Source organism: Mustela erminea, chromosome 5 (assembly GCF_009829155.1).
Source record: "Mustela erminea isolate mMusErm1 chromosome 5, mMusErm1.Pri, whole genome shotgun sequence".
Lineage (NCBI taxonomy): Eukaryota > Metazoa > Chordata > Mammalia > Carnivora > Mustelidae > Mustela > Mustela erminea.
In genome coordinates, this window is record NC_045618.1 from 51,560,558 (window position 1) to 51,576,765 (window position 16,208).

A 16,208-nucleotide genomic window follows, 5' to 3' on the forward strand; every position below is an offset into this window, starting at 1 on the left:
CCATTCAAGACTTTAGGAGTCTTTCTGATTCTACTAGGTTTTCTAACATATGATGAGTCAAAGGCATGGAATCCTGATGACTATGCCAACCTCATGAACACACTCTGAAGACCCACATATGAGCTATGTCTTTCCACAATGAAAGCTTTAGTCAATCATAAAGCAAAGTTAAATCACAATTAGAAAGCAGGTTCGGGGTTCCAAACTCAATTGCATCTCACCGTATGATTCACCTTGGCTTCTTACACAGCACACATACCAAGGCAGAAAACAAAACACAGCACAAAGGAGATAAAAGAAGACTTTAGTAAGTTAACGAACCAAACTCGAAGTCAGTCTGTGGGTGCACAGTTGAGATAAGGCCTCAGTCGTGTGCTCGTCTGCTCTGGGCACTCACTGCTTCCTACGATCCAGCAGGGAAAGATCTCAGTTTTGTTTCAAGATCAGTGGGGCAGAACCTTCAGGGGCAGTTGCCTTTTTATGTGGTCAGACATGGAGGGCTCAGGTCTACAGCGTCTGACATTGTGCTGCCAAATCCTCCCCTTTCTAAAGGGATTGAATCAGTCTCAGGTCCCTGCACACCTTTTCCTGGTTCTGTTTCTTATTACTTCTAGGATGTCAGCGATACTGGTCCCAGGGAATATCTCCTAGCTGCAGTACCTTTAACTACTGTGTCGTGGTGTGACACAGGCCCCTCTTTGACCCAGGGTCCCCCATTTGACATGAGAGACTCCATCTTGCTCTCTACAGGTTGTCTCAGATCACACGTCATAAATAGAACTGCCCTCTGGTATTTGGGGCTGAAGAAGGAGAGTATAAGGACAGGTATTCTGGGAATCAGTGTTTGGAGGACTTGAAAGATGACTTTTTTTTTTTCATTTTTTTGGTACAACTGTGTCTCAAAACCAGAATAAAAGATAAATGTCTTCATGTGGAATATAATAATGTCTTAGGGTGTCTGAACCTGGAATCGATGGGCTTCCAAAGACTCCATGGAAGGAACTGATAAGAGTCATGAACTGATATGCGGTATTAACCTTGAAAAATAAAACTGCCAGTTATTTTACCACCAAAAATGGGCCTATTCAGGAATAGCAGAGAATTGTAATCAGGGACAAGCAAGCTACACCAGAAGTGTGGGCAAGAGCCTGAAAAAAGAAGAGGAACACTTTTTTTTTCCAGAGGAAAGTAAGATGTTTGGAGGGCTGTTATAAACACAAAGTCCCCTGGAGTAACAGGGAGTTGGAAGTGCGGTAGTTTTGCTTTGGCTGGGTTGTGGTAGACTTGGTTAGCAGGACTGTTGAGGAGCAGGGTGGGGAAGGCTATCTTCCTACTGGGCTAGTGAAGTAGTTTGCCTTGCAAAGTAGTCTTGTCCTGTTGGATCTGTAATTGGTGCATGATGGGACATGAAAGCACTCCCTGCTGGCCCCCACAGCCATTCAAAACTGGGTTTCCATGTATTAATTTTCACAGGGAGGGAAAAAATTAACATCTTTTTCACTAACCTACCACTGAGATTTAATAATTCCTTCAGTTCTGGGGACACCTGACTGGCTATTTGGGAGAGTATGCAAATCTTGGTCACGGGGTGATGAGTTCAAGGCCCACACTGGGTGTAGAAGTGACTTATGTAAATACAACTTTTTGGTCACTTCCCTATCTTGCTATGGTCAAAATGCCTCAATCAACATAGGGTTGTGGATATCTCTTTGAGATCTTGATTTCAATTCCTTTGTATAAACCCCCTGAAGTGGAATTGCTGGATCATATGGTCGTTCAATATTTTTTAAAGATTTGTGTATTGATTGGGGTGGAGAGGGGCAGGACAAGAGAGAGAGAGGAAGAATCACAAACAAACTCCCCGATGAGCATGGAGTTCAATATGGGGCTTGATCTCCCAACCCTGAGAACATGACCTGATTCAAAATCAAGAGTCAGACACTAAACTGACTGAACCACCCAGGTGCCCCAGTACTTCTATGTTTGCATTTTGGAGAAATCTCCATACTATTTTCCATAATATCTGCACCAATTTACGTTCCCACCAGTAGTATACCAGGGTTCTCTTTTCTCAGTATCCTCCCTGTCTTGTGTTAGCATCAAGTATTAGAGAGTGATGCCATCAACTACGGCATGTACATTGCCCACACTATTCGTGGTCAGCCCCACAGACGTTTTCCCATCCAGAGCTGATCTTGTGGCTGGACTGTCCCTTGTGACTCTTAGGGTGATTTCAAGATACACCTCAGCAACAACCCTCAGGGAGCTTTGAAAAAATGAGGCTAATAAGCCTCATATATTCGGGAAGATACATGGCACAGCCAAAGCAACACAGCAAGGTCTTGAGTAGAGAAAGAGTAAAAGTGCAGAGACTTGGGGCTCTGCCTTTATTGGAGTCAAAGGTGGGATGCCCAGGATTTTGAGGTTTCACTTTTTTTTTTTAATTTTTTATTTTTTATAAACATATATTTTTATCCCCAGGGCTACAGGTTTGTGAATCACCAGGTTTACACAATTCACAGCACTCACCAAAGCACATACCCTCCCCAATATCCATAATCCCACCCCCTTCTCCCAAACCCCCTCCCCCCAGCAACCCTCAGTTTGTTTTGTGAGCTTAAGAGTCACTTATGGTTTGTCTCCCTCCCAATCCCATCTTGTTTCATTTATTCTTCTCCTACCCACCTAAGCCCCCATGTTGCATCACCACTTCCTCATATCAGGGAGATCATATGATAGTTGTCTTTCTCTGCTTGACTTATTTCGCTAAGCATGATACGCGCTAGTTCCATCCATGTTGTCGCAAATGGCAAGATTTCATTTCTTTTGATGGCTGCATAGTATTCCATTGTGTATATATACCACATCTTCTTTATCCATTCATCTGTTGATGGACATCTAGGTTCTTTCCATAGTTTGGCTATTGTGGACATTGCTGCTATAAACATTCGGGTGCATGTGCCCCTTTGGATCACTACGTTTGTATCTTTAGGGTAAATACCCAATAGTGCAATTGCTGGGTCATAGGGCAGTTCTATTTTCAACATTTTGAGGAACCTCCATGCTGTTTCCCAGAGTGACTGCACCAGCTTGCATTCCCACCAACAGTGTAGGAGGGTTCCCCTTTCTCCGCATCCTCACCAGCATCTGTCATTTCCTGACTTGTTGATTTTAGCCATTCTGACTGGTGTGAGGTGATATCTCATTGTGGTTTTGATTTGTATTTCCCTGATGCCGAGTGATATGGAGCACTTTTTCATGTGTCTGTTGGCCATCTGGATGTCTTCTTTGCAGAAATGTCTGTTCATGTCCTCTGCCCATTTCTTGATTGGATTATTTGTTCTTTGGGTGTTGAGTTTGCTAAGTTCTTTATAGATTCTGGACACTAGTCCTTTATCTGATATGTCGTTTGCAAATATCTTCTCCCATTCTGTCAGTTGTCTTTTGATTTTGTTAACTGTTTCCTTTGCTGTGCAAAAGCTTTTGATCTTGATGAAATCCCAATAGTTCATTTTTGCCCTTGCTTCCCTTGCCTTTGGCGTTGTTCCTAGGAAGATGTTGCTGCGGCTGAGGTCGAAGAGGTTGCTGCCTGTGTTCTCCTCAAGGATTTTGATGGATTCCTTTCGCACATTGAGGTCCTTCATCCATTTTGAGTCTATGTTCGTGTGTGGTGTAAGGAAATAGTCCAATTTCATTTTTCTGCATGTGGCTGTCCAATTTTCCCAGCACCATTTATTGAAGAGGCTGTCTTTTTTCCATTGGACATTCTTTCCTGCTTTGTCGAAGATTAGTTGACTGTAGAGTTGAGGGTCTATTTCTGGGCTCTCTGTTCTGTTCCATTGATCTATGTGTCTGTTTTTGTGCCAGTACCATGCTGTCTTGATGATGACAGCTTTGTAATAGAGCTTGAAGTCCGGAATTTTGATGCCACCAACGTTGGCTTTCTTTTTCAATATCCCTTTGGCTATTCGAGGTCTTTTCTGGTTCCATATAAATTTTAGAATTATTTGTTGCATTTCTTTGAAAAAGATGGATGATACTTTGATAGGAATTGCATTAAATGTGTAGATTGCTTTAGGTAGCATAGACATTTTCACAATATTTATTCTTCCAATCCAGGAGCATGGAACATTTTTCCATTTCTTTGTGTCTTCCTCAATTTCTTTCATGAGTACTTTATAGTTTTCTGAGTATAGATTCTGTGCCTCTTTGGTTAGGTTTACTCCTAGGTATCTTATGGTTTTGGGTGCAATTGTAAATGGGATTGACTCCTTAATTTCTCTTTCTTCTGTCTTGCTGTTGGTGTAGAGAAATGCAACTGATTTCTGTGCACTGATTTTATATCTGACACTTTACTGAATCCTGAATAAGTTCTAGCAGTTTTGGAGTGGAATCTTTTGGGTTTTCCACATATAGTATCATATCATCTGTGAAGAGTGATAATTTGACTTCTTCTTTGCCGATTTGGATGCTGTTAATTTCCTTTTGTTGTCTGATTGCTGAGGCTAGGACCTCTAGTACTATGTTGAATAGGAGTGGTGATAATGGACATCCCTGCCGTGTTCCTGACCTTAGCGGAAAAGCTTTCAGTTTTTCTCCATTGAGAATGATATTTGCGGTGGGTTTTTCATAGATGGCTTTGATGATATTGAGGTATGTGCCCTCTATCCCTACACTTGGAAGAGTTTTGATCAGGAAGGGATGCTGTACTTTGTCAAATGCTTTTTCAGCATCTATTGAGAGTATCATATGGTTCTTGTTCTTTCTTTTATTGATGTGTTGTATCACATTGACTGATTTGCGGATGTTGAACCAACCTTGCAGCCCTGGAATAAATCCCACTTGGTCGTGGTGAATAATCCTTTTAATGTACTGTTGAATCCTATTGGCTAGTATTTTGTTGAGTATTTTTGCATCTGTGTTCATCAAGGATATTGGTCTATAGCTCTCTTTTTTGATGGGATCCTTGTCTGGTTTTGGGATCAAGGTGATGCTGGCCTCATAAAATGAGTTTAGAAGTTTTCCTTCCATTTCTATTTTTTGGAACAGTTTCAGGAGAATAGGAATTAGTTCTTCTTTAAATGTTTGGTAGAATTCCCCCGGGAAGCCGTCTGGCCCTGGGCTTTTGTTTGTTTGGAGATTTTTAATGACTGTTTCAATCTCCTTACTGGTTATGGGTCTGTTCAGGCTTTCTATTTCTTCCTGGTTCAGTTGTGGTAGTTTATATGTTTCTAGGAATGCATCCATTTCTTCCAGATTGTCAAATTTATTGGCGTAGAGTTGCTCATAGTATGTTCTTATAATAGTTTGTATTTCTTTGGTATTAGTTGTGATCTCTCCTCTTTCGTTCATGATTTTATTTATTTGGGTCCTTTCTCTTTTCTTTTTGATAAGTCGGGCCAGGGGTTTATCAATTTTATTAATTCTTTCAAAGAACCAGCTCCTAGTTTCGTTGATTTGTTCTATTGTTTTTTTGGTTTCTATTTCATTGATTTCTGCTCTGATCTTTATGATTTCTCTTCTCCTGCTGGGCTTAGGGTTTCTTTCTTGTTTTCTCCAGCTCCTTCAGGTGTAGGGTTAGGTTGTGTACCTGAGACTTTTCTTGTTTCTTGAGAAAAGCTTGTACCGCTATATATTTTCCTCTCAGGACTGCCTTTGTTGTGTCCCACAGATTTTGAACCGTTGTATTTTCATTATCATTTGTTTCCATGATTTTTTTCAATTCTTCTTTAATTTCCCGGTTGACCCATTCATTCTTTAGAAGGATGCTGTTTAGTCTCCATGTATTTGGGTTCTTTCCAAACTTCCTTTTGTGGTTGAGTTCTAGCTTTAGAGCATTGTGGTCTGAAAATATGCAGGGAATGATCCCAATCTTTTGATACCAGTTGAGTCCTGATTTAGGACCGAGGATGTGATCTATTCTGGAGAATGTTCCATGTGCACTAGAGAAGAATGTGTATTCTGTTGCTTTGGGATGAAATGTTCTGAATATATCTGTGATGTCCATCTGGTCCAGTGTGTCGTTTAAGGCCTTTATTTCCTTGCTGATCTTTTGCTTGGATTATCTGTCTATATCAGTGAGGGGAGTGTTAAAGTCCCCTACTATTATTGTATTATTGTTGATGTGTTTCTTTGATTTTGTTATTAATTGGTTTAATTAACATGGCTGCTCCCACGTTGGGGGCATAGATATTTAAAATTGTTAGATCTTCTTGTTGGACAGACCCTTTGAGTATGATATAGTGTCCTTCCTCATCTTTTATTATAGTCTTTGGCTTAAAATCTAATTGATCTGATATAAGGATTGCCACTCCTGCTTTCTTCTGATGTCCATTAGCATGGTAAATTCTTTTCCACCCCCTCACTTTAAATCTGGAGGTGTCTTCGGGCTTAAAATGAGTTTCTTGGAGGCAACATATAGATGGGTTTTGTTTTTTTATCCATTCTGTTACCCTGTGTCTTTTGATTGGGGCATTTAGCCCATTAACATTCAGGGTAACTATTGAGCGATATGAATTTAGTGCCATTGTATTGCCTGTAAGGTGACTGTTACTGTATATATGGTCTGTTCCTTTCTGATCTACCACTTGTAGGCTCTCTCTTTGCTTAGAGGACCCCTTTCAATATTTCCTGTAGAGCTGGTTTGGTGTTTGCAAATTCTTTCAGTTTTTGTTTGTCCTGGAAGCTTTTAATCTCTCCTTCTATTTTCAATGATAGCCTAGCTGGATATAGTATTCTTGGCTGCATGTTTTTCTCATTTAGTGCTCTGAAAATATCATGCCAGCTCTTTCTGGCCTGCCAGGTCTCTGTGGATAAGTCAGCTGCCAATCTAATATTTTTACCATTGTATGTTACAGACTTCTTTTCCCGGGCTGCTTTCAGGATTTTCTCTTTGTCACTGAGACTTGTAAATTTTACTATTAGGTGACGGGGTGTGGGCCTATTCTTATCGATTTTGAGGGGCGTTCTCTGAACCTCCTGAATTTTGATCCTCGTTCCCTTTGCCATATTGGGGAAATTCTCCCCAATAATTCTCTCCAGTATACCTTCTGCTCCCCTCTCTCTTTCTTCTTCTTCTGGAATCCCAATTATTCTAATGTTGTTTTGTCTTATGGTGTCACATATCTCTCGAATTCTCCCCTCGTGGTCCAGTAGCTGTTTGTCCCTCTTTTGCTCAGCTTCTCTATTCTCTATCATTTGGTCTTCTATATCACTAATTCTTTCTTCTGCCTCATTTATCCTAGCAGTGAGAGCCTCCATTTTTTATTGCACCTCATTAATAGCTTTTTTGATTTCAACTTGGTTAGATTTTAGTTCTTTTATTTCTCCAGAAAAGGCTTTTATATCTCTCGAGAGGGTTTCTCTAATATCTTCCATGCCTTTTTCGAGCCTGGCTAGAACCTTGAGAATTGTCATTCTGAACTCTAGATCTGACATATTACCAATGTCTGTATTGATTAGGTCCCTAGCCTTCGGTACTGCCTCTTGTTCTTTTTTTTGTGTTGAATTTTTCCGTCTTGTCATTTTGTCCAGATAAGAGTATATGAAGGAGCAAGTAAAATACTAAAAGGGTGGCAACAACCCCAGGAAAATATGCTTTAACCAAATTAGAAGAGATCCCAAATCGTGAGGGGGGAGAAAGGGGATAAAAAGAAGTTCAAAAAGGAAGAAAGAAAAAAAAAGAAAAAAGAAAAAAAAAGAAAAGAAAAGAATTTAAAAAAAGAAAACAAATAAGAAAAATATAAAAAAGAAAAAATATATATATTAGATAAACTGGTTAAAAAACGTTAAAAAAGAAAAAGGTAAAAGTTAAAAAAAAATTTAACCAGAAGGCAAGAAACAAAAAATGAAAAAGAAAACAATTAAATTAACTGCAAGACTAAAAAAAATCACAGGGAAAAAGCCATGAGTTCTGTGCTTTGCTTTCTCCTCCTCTGGAGTTCTGCTGCTCTCCTTGGTATTGAAACCGCACTCCTTGGTAGGTGAACTTGGTCTCGGCTGGATTTCTTGTTGATCGTCTGGGGGAGGGGCCTGTTGTAGTGATTCTCAAGTGTCTTTGCCCCAGGCGGAATTGCACCGCCCTTAGCAGGGGCCGGGGTGAGTAATCCACTCCGGTTTGCTTTCAGGAGCTTTTGTTCCCTGAGCGCTTTCCGTAGAGTTCCGGAGGACGGGAATACAAATGGCGGCCTTCTGGTCTCCGGCCCAGAGGAGCCGAGAGCCCAGGGCCCCACTCCTCAGTGCGCCCTCAGAGAACAGCGCCCAGTTACTCCCGTCTGCCTGACCTCCGGCCGCGCTCCGAGCTCACCGAGCCTGCGACCGGTTCAAGGCAACACCGAGCTGCAAGCTTACTATCGGCTCTGTCTCTGTAGCCGGCTTTTCCGTTCCAATACCCGCAAGCTCTGCGACACTCAGACACCCCCGATCCTTCTGTGACCCTGTGGGACCTGAGGCCACGCTGACCCCGCGTGGGCTTCGCCCCGGTTTAGCCTCTGGAGCGATGTCCCTCAGCGGAACAGACTTTTAAAAGTCCTGATTTTGTGCGCTGTTGCTCCGCCGCTTGCCGAGAGCTGGCCCCTCCCCCCGGGGTCTATCTTCCCGTCGCTTTGGATTCACTTCTCCGCTGGTCCTACCTTTCAGAAAGTGGTTGTTTTTCTGTTTCCAGAATTGCTGTTCTTCTTCTCTTCGATCTGCCGATGGATTTTCAGGTGTTTGCAATCTTTAGATAAGCTATCTAGCTGATCTCCGGCTAGCTGAAGTAGTCTCAGCCTGCTACTTCTCCGCCATCTTGACTCCTCCCGGGGTTTCACTTTTTATTGGTGAATTTAAAGCATAAGAGTGTGAATGAACTCATGCAAAAGGAAAAGGGATGGGTCACACAAATGGTCAGTTATCTAGGTCACCCAGAGCCAAAGGGGATGCGTCAGGGGTGGAATGGCATCACTCCTTAGCTAGCTGTATATCCAGCAATGTGTGTATTTGAGAGATGTCTTTGAAAAAAATGCCTTGGCAATCAAAAACTTGTCAGGCACTTAATGCTACACTTACACCACTTCTTATCTTTTTTTTTTTTTAATGATAGCCATCCAATGAAAGATGTGTGGTGATATCTCATTGCAGTTTTGATTTGCATTTCCTTGATGATTAGTGATGGTGAATGGCTAAGGAACATATGGTATAAACACACAATGGAATGTTATACCTTAAAATGGAAGGAAATCCTGTGATTTTGGACAACATGGATGGACCTGGTGGACATTATGTTGAGTGAAATAAAGTCCTAATTAAAGACAAGTACTGTCTGATCTCACTTATATGTGGAATCTACAATAGTCAGACTCACAGAAGCAGAGTACAGTGGTGGTTACTACGGGCTTGAAAGGTAGGAGACATGGGGAAATGTTGGCCAAATTTCAGTTTAGCAACTGAATAAATTCTGGAGATCTGATGTATAGCATAGTGACTGTAGTCATGTTAAAACTCAAAATGGAGTTCCTGTGCTAAGCCCCACATTACCAAACTGAGACTTAACTCCAGTTTGACTCTCCCAGAAACTGGGACCTGCTTGTTCAGCAGTAGTTAGATAATCCGCCTGATAGATCCCTGCCATTCCCTAAAGGAAAGTAGCTTTGCAAAACCGGACCTGCTTTTTTGCCTGTGTATCATCGCTGTTCCTGCTTCCCCCTGCCTATAAACATCTTTCATTCTGTACAGCTCCTTGGAGCTCCTTTCTCTCTGCTAGATTGGATGCTACCTGATCCATGACACTGAATAAAGCCAATAAGCTCTTAAAAATTTACTTACTTCTTAAATTTAAGAAGTCCCTAGCTGGCTCAGTCAGAGGAGTATGTGATTCGTGATTTCTGGATTGTGGTTTTGAGCACCACTTGGGTGTAGATATTACTAAAAGTAAATAAACTTTTTAAAAAAATGAAAGTTATTTTTTAAAAATTTACTCAGTGAAGTATTTTTTACAGTGGCAATATACTACTATACATTTGAAATTTGTTAACAGGGTAAATCCTAATTATTCTTACAACACACATGAAGGAATCCCTATGAGAGGTGATAAATTTGTTGGAAGTCTGATTGTAGGGAGAATTTCATAATGTCTAAGTATACCAAGTTAATTTTTTAAAAAGATTTCTTTTTGTATCTGCTGTAACTCAAATGATTTTAGTGTAGTCTTCACATACACACACACACACACACACACACACACACACAGATACACACACACCCTTCCTTTCCTTATCAGCCAACATCTGCAAATAACACGGTTCCCCAGTTTGTTTAAAAGAGTCAAAGGTAGAAGGAAGGGGCATGGGAATTGAGATCATTCTCAATTCCCAAGATCATTTTCTCTGGAATAAGTGAGATAAGGGGTTCTGTGTCGTGGTTGTGGGTGTGGTGGGCATTAGTCTTTGACCAGAGTATATGAGGATAATAAGGTGTGTGCATGCTTATAAACTGTAGAGGGTAGGAGGAAAAAAAAATCCCTCCCAAGAACCTTAGCACAGCCTTCTCAGATACCTACAGATTAAGTCCTTTATTATAAGGAAAATATGAAAGATGTTTCCGTCAGGAAGAGTGAGTGAGTCTTAAATGATGTCATATATTTCCATTATTCTAACTTACTAGAGGGAATCAAAAGTCTGGGAAGAGAGAAATTAAATCTCTTGTATCATGACATGATGCTGTTAGACCAGCACAACAAGGAGCCAGATTATCCAGATAGGGCACTCATTTTGCCGTATGCATTTCCAAATTTCTAATGCTTCTCTCAACATTGGAAATTCGGGAATGACCAAGCAGTTACTTTCAAAACTCTCCTTGTGATGAAATGGAAAAGAACCTGGATTAGAAGCCAGTTCAACTGGATTTTTGTCTCAGTTTTCCCACTATTTATCTGACAGATGACATAAATCTACTAAAAAGTGAACAAGATCAATATGAGGAAAACTACAAAACTCTGCTGAAAGACACAAAGAAAGTCTAAATGCATGAGGAGGTCTTCTTTGTTCATGCGGAAGGAGACCAGACCATGTCACCCCAAATTATGGCTCTTTGAGACAAACATTTGTTGGCACTAAAGACACTCAAGAATCAAAATGTGGAAAGGCTCTCCTTTTTGCCTAAAGGCAGGAAATAAGGGTGTCTGGGTTGCTTGGTTGGTTGGGCGTCTGCATTTGGTCATGATCTCCCGGACCTGGGTCTGGCCCCAAGTCAGGTTCCCTGCTCCGTGAGAAGTCTGCTTCTCCCTCTCCCTCTTCCTCTGCTCTTCCCCCTGCTTGTCCTTTCCCTCCCCTACTCCCTCTCAAATAGGTAAAGTCTATGGGGGAAAAAAAGAAGTATTTAAGGCAGGAAAAAAATTCTTTGCCTGACAACCTTACCAGCCAGAGGTGGCACCAGAGGAATCTGGAAACAAACCTTGTTCACCTAACCCTTTTCTTTCTTGTTACTTCTTCACCATCTACTACCCAAAGGACCAAACCCCTTTATCTTGTCAATTCTTCACAAATATACTGTTATTTAGTCTAAAAGATACAAAAGCTTCCTTCTTTGGTCACTTTTTCAGGTCTTCATTCTCTTGCGAAGGCTACTATGTACACGTACAAATCTAATCAAATCTGTATGCTTTTCTCTTACTTATCTCTGTCAACTCAATTTTCAGACCCAGCCAGAAACCATAAGAGAGTCAAGGAAAATGGTTTCCTCTCCTACAATGACATTATGCATTGTCAAAACCCCTAGAACTATTGAATGTAATGAATTAATGCTAATTAAATTGTTGCCTTTAGTTAATAATAAACAATATTGGCTCATCAATTATAGCAAAAGTACCACACTAATGCAAGATGTTAATAAGAGGAAAACTGTGGGCTGTGTGGGTAGGCGAATGGGGAAGGGAGAAGACTATGAAAATTTTTTATACTTTTACTCACTTTTACCGTAAACCTAAAAACTGCTCTGAACCAATCTATTGATTAAAACACACACACACACAAAGGTGTCCATGTGTCTAGCACTCATCTATCCTATTGTACAGCCACACATCGCCCCTCTACTTATAGCCGAAAAACTTGTTCGCCCACTAGCAGAGGAAAACAGTATCAGATTACCTCTGTGTCTGGGCAAGAGTACCCAACCCTGGCCCCCTCATCAGAAGTGCCTAAGAGACTTTTAAGAAGGCCTAGATTCCAGGCCTCCTGAAACAGACTCTTTGGGAACCAGGTCTTTTGCATGTCTGTGTTTGATGAGCTCCACAGTCAATCTCATATCCATGCCTAATGGAGAACCATTTTCTCTGATTCACACTGATTTTCACCCAGTGCCCAAGTTCTCAAGTCTGGCTTTCTGCTTGATTCCTGAAACAAAGTTTCTACCTTGTCTTAATTCAAGCAGGTGAAAGACAGTCTTGCTACCCCAAGTAAAGTGCAAGACAGATTGGGGAAGACACAACTGGGAGAGTCTACCTCTGCTCCCTATCTCTCTTAAATTATCACAACTCTTACAAGTGTAGGGGAGGAAAAATATCGATTCCTTCTACCCTTCTAAGTTCTCAGCTGGGCCTCCATTAAACAAACAAACAAACAAACAGACCAAGAGAAAAAAAAAACAGATTAACAAGAGAAAAGCATGCACATTTATTTCACATAAGTTTAAGGTGACATGGGAGCCTTCCCAAGGAAATGAAGCTGGAAAGAAGTGGTTACACATGAGTGTTTGTGTGCTACATTAGAGGAAGTGTTGGAAGGTATGGAAAGATGTGATAGAATGAAGGGTATGTACTAATCCCTCTTCCAGGAGGGTTTTATGATCTGCTTCTGCAGAAGGTCAGTAAGTCCTTCCTGCACCTGTCCTTTCTCAAATTTCTTCAGCTTAAAAGATTGAATTGTCCAAGTTGCCAGATTTGGGAATAGCATGTCCTGAACTGTCAGAAGTTCCCTGTGATAGGAATGGACCCTGGCAGTTGCTTGGTCCTTGTGCCAGCCCTACAATCCTAAAGCAACTTCAGGGCATTTGATGTGTCCATTGTGGGGTTTCTGTAGAAACAAGCCTATATCTTCTCCACACTCCTGCCTAGCTGGAAGGGGATTAGGCTGAAGCCCTGCTATTTGGTCTGTTCCTTCTCTAGACTTTTACATGCTTGCTGAATGGAAAAGGAATAGTACCAAATTCTTGTCACTGAAATAACAGAACATTAGTATCTTGAAGGATACACAATATTCAGCCATATTCAACCTCTTAGAACGCTCCCTCTTCTCTGGTTGCTGAGGTCTTTCTTGTCAGGCCCCTCACAAGTGAGTGGTCAGAACAATGAGTCAGAGACTAATGCTACCTGATGAGCTAGCTCTAAGTTCTTTTGTGATGTTTCATTTTATTGTTTCTGCAGAGCTACAAACCTGTCAAAACGGCTCCCAGGGCTTAGCCTGCTGCTCATTTCGGGCATGTAATATCTTTTACTTTTTGTCCCATTGCTAGGTCAGACTGTCTTATCACTCCCTTCTTCTTTCCACACCCATCATTGGAAACTTCATATATTTTTCTGTATAAATTGTAAGTTTCCCATTTATGCTGAGGGGAAAACTGTCCAAGACTTGGAAATGGACCAAAGAGATGATAGTATGTCCTTTCATTGGGGTGTCAGTGGTTGTTCACCCCCAAGGATGAGCTGACACTCCAGAGGTGTATATCTTGGCTGGACTTGCAGGATACAAAGAAAATTGTCCAAACTGATAAGAGCCCAGATATTTCCTGTTCACAACAAAGTAAATAAATTTTGTCCAATAAAGCACACTTTTATAATAAAAAAAAAAGAAAGAAAATAGAAATTTTCTATAAACCAAGATCATATTTGAACTGTTTTTACCATGTTACGGGTATCCTCATTATTTTTTTTCCTTTTTTTTATTTTTTATTTTTATTTTTTCAGCCTTGCAGTATTCATTATTTTTCACCACACCCAGTGCTTCATGCAATCCATGCCCTCTCCAATACCCACCACCTGGTTCCCCCAACCTCCCACCCCCTGCCCCTTCAAAACCCTCAGATTGTTTTTCAGAGTCCATAGTCTCTCATGGTTCACCTCCCCTTCCAATTTCCCCCAACTCCCTTCTCCTCTCCATCTCCCCATGTCCTCTATATTATTTGTTATGCTCCACAAATAAGTGAAACCATATGATAATTGACTGTCTCTGCTTGACTTATTTCACTCAGCATAATCTCTTCCAGTCCCGTCCATGTTGATACAAAAGTTGGGTATTCATCCTTTCTGATAGACACATAATACTTTATAGTGTATATGGACCACATCTTCCTTATCCATTTATCCGTTGAAGGACATCTTGGTTCTTTCCACAGTTTGGCGACCATGGCCATTGCTGCTATAAACATTGGGGTACAGATGGCCCTTCTTTTCATTACATCTGTATCTTTGGGGTAAATACCCAGTAGTGCAATTGCAGGGTCATAGGGAAGCTCTATTTTTAATTTCTTGAGGAATCTCCACACTGTTCTCCAAAGTGGCTGCATCAACTTGCATTCCCACCAACAGTGTAAGAGGGTTCCTCTTTGCTATTTTTGCCATAAAGCCAATGTGCTATCAGAATAGGATGAAAAAAATATGCCTCACTTCAGTAACATAAAAAAGCATGATAGTGTGTAAAGGCACAAAAAGGCTTAAAAGTACTTTACAGGAAACGTGTAAAGAAGACTTGTTATGCAAGAATGTGAGTCCATCATAAAACTCAAGATGATGAAAATTTCAAATGCTCTTTTTGAAATGGCAAATGTATGTAAATATTATCAAACATTTAGAGAACTCCTTAGTCTTATTGATAGCTATTACTATTAACTAGCCTGGAAATTACAGTATAACTAAGTATAAAAAATTATTTAAATAATCTATAGACTAACTCATTTTAGAAAGGCTTTACTATAAAAGGAAAATATATTCAACCTTACCCTGCTATTCAAGACATAAAAATTATATAAAAGCAAAAGTAATTGTCACCTCAGACACTGGCTGTTGTATTATTGGTAGTAACATTACAAAACCAAGTTTGTTTTATTTTGTTTTTCTGCTTGACTGCATTATTTGGTTTGGACCGCATCTGCTATTACTCTTTGCTTTGCTTTATATCATGCAATACTGAGAAACTCCTATCTCTTAGCCATGTTACACTTTTATCCCTTTGTGCTTCATTTCATTTTTGTGAGTTCCCATTGTTTAAATACAGGAAAAGTAGATATTATTGGTTTCTATTAGTAAAAGAAAGAAAGAAGGCCTCTTATCAATGAAAAAACCATGGACGTAAATATATTTGACAAATATGACCATTGTTTGCTGGGTTTTTCCTGGCAGCCTCCATAATTGGCCACCCCAGCACCATTCCAACATCTTCCTTTTGTCCTTAGCTGAAGATGATATTCAAGGTGGTGCCTTGAGCATTTAGGGACATTTTACTCAGTTTTTCTGGATATCTCCAGTATACATAATACAGGAGATGTATGCTCTTTGTTTTTCTTTTCTCAATCTGGTTTTATTACAGTGGTAATAAAAGAACCTAGAAGGTGTCCACCAAAATTTATAAGGAGACATACATACTGTTTATTTGGCATCAAGAATTGTAAATTGGTATATACTGATTATACAACCCAAATACTGTTGAACTAGAGAGCAAATAACAGGGGTTTGTGGATAGAAAAGAGGAATGCTTTTTTTCTTTAATATTTTATTTATTTATTTGAGAGAGAGAGAGAGAAGGAGCTCATCTGAATGGGGAGAGGGGCAGAGGGAGAAGCAGACAAACCACTGAGCAGGGAACCAGACTTAGGACTCCATCCCAGGACCCAAAGGCAGACTCTTAATTGAAAAACCACCTAGGCACCCTAAGGAGAATGCCTTTGTACATTATTTACAAAGAATGTTGATGGGTGTTGGTGCCAGAAAACTAATCTTGAATAAACATAATTGGTAGCTAAGGTGATCACAATGCAAAGTCCAATAGATACTGTAGCAAAATGCAGGTGTTCTGTAGTCTTTAGAGTCTTTAAGGTTTGGCCCAGTTCAAACTTCATGAGGCCACCCAGTGAGGGCGTGCGTAAGGGCCACCTCCTTAATGACCTCTCTGCTCCATTTTAAACCCCTTTGACATAAGTATATTTATTTCTTGTTTTGGAGTAAACTCTACCCACATCCTGGGGCT

The 16,208-nt window shown here is 40.4% G+C and overlaps 1 protein-coding gene across 4 annotated transcripts in view; it reads right to left on the reverse strand.

The window, feature by feature from the left end:
- Positions 1–16,208, reverse strand: part of EDDM3B (epididymal protein 3B) — a 60,008-nt gene that overhangs the window by 18,106 nt on the left and 25,694 nt on the right. For 3 of the 4 annotated variants that reach the window (XR_004285751.1, XR_004285749.1, XR_004285748.1), the window contains exon 5: positions 322–403. The exons of the other annotated variant lie outside the window; for it this stretch is intronic. The gene's annotated coding sequence lies outside the window, so the exon portion shown is untranslated. The remainder of the gene's footprint in view (positions 1–321; positions 404–16,208) is intronic. 4 annotated transcript variants of the gene reach the window in all.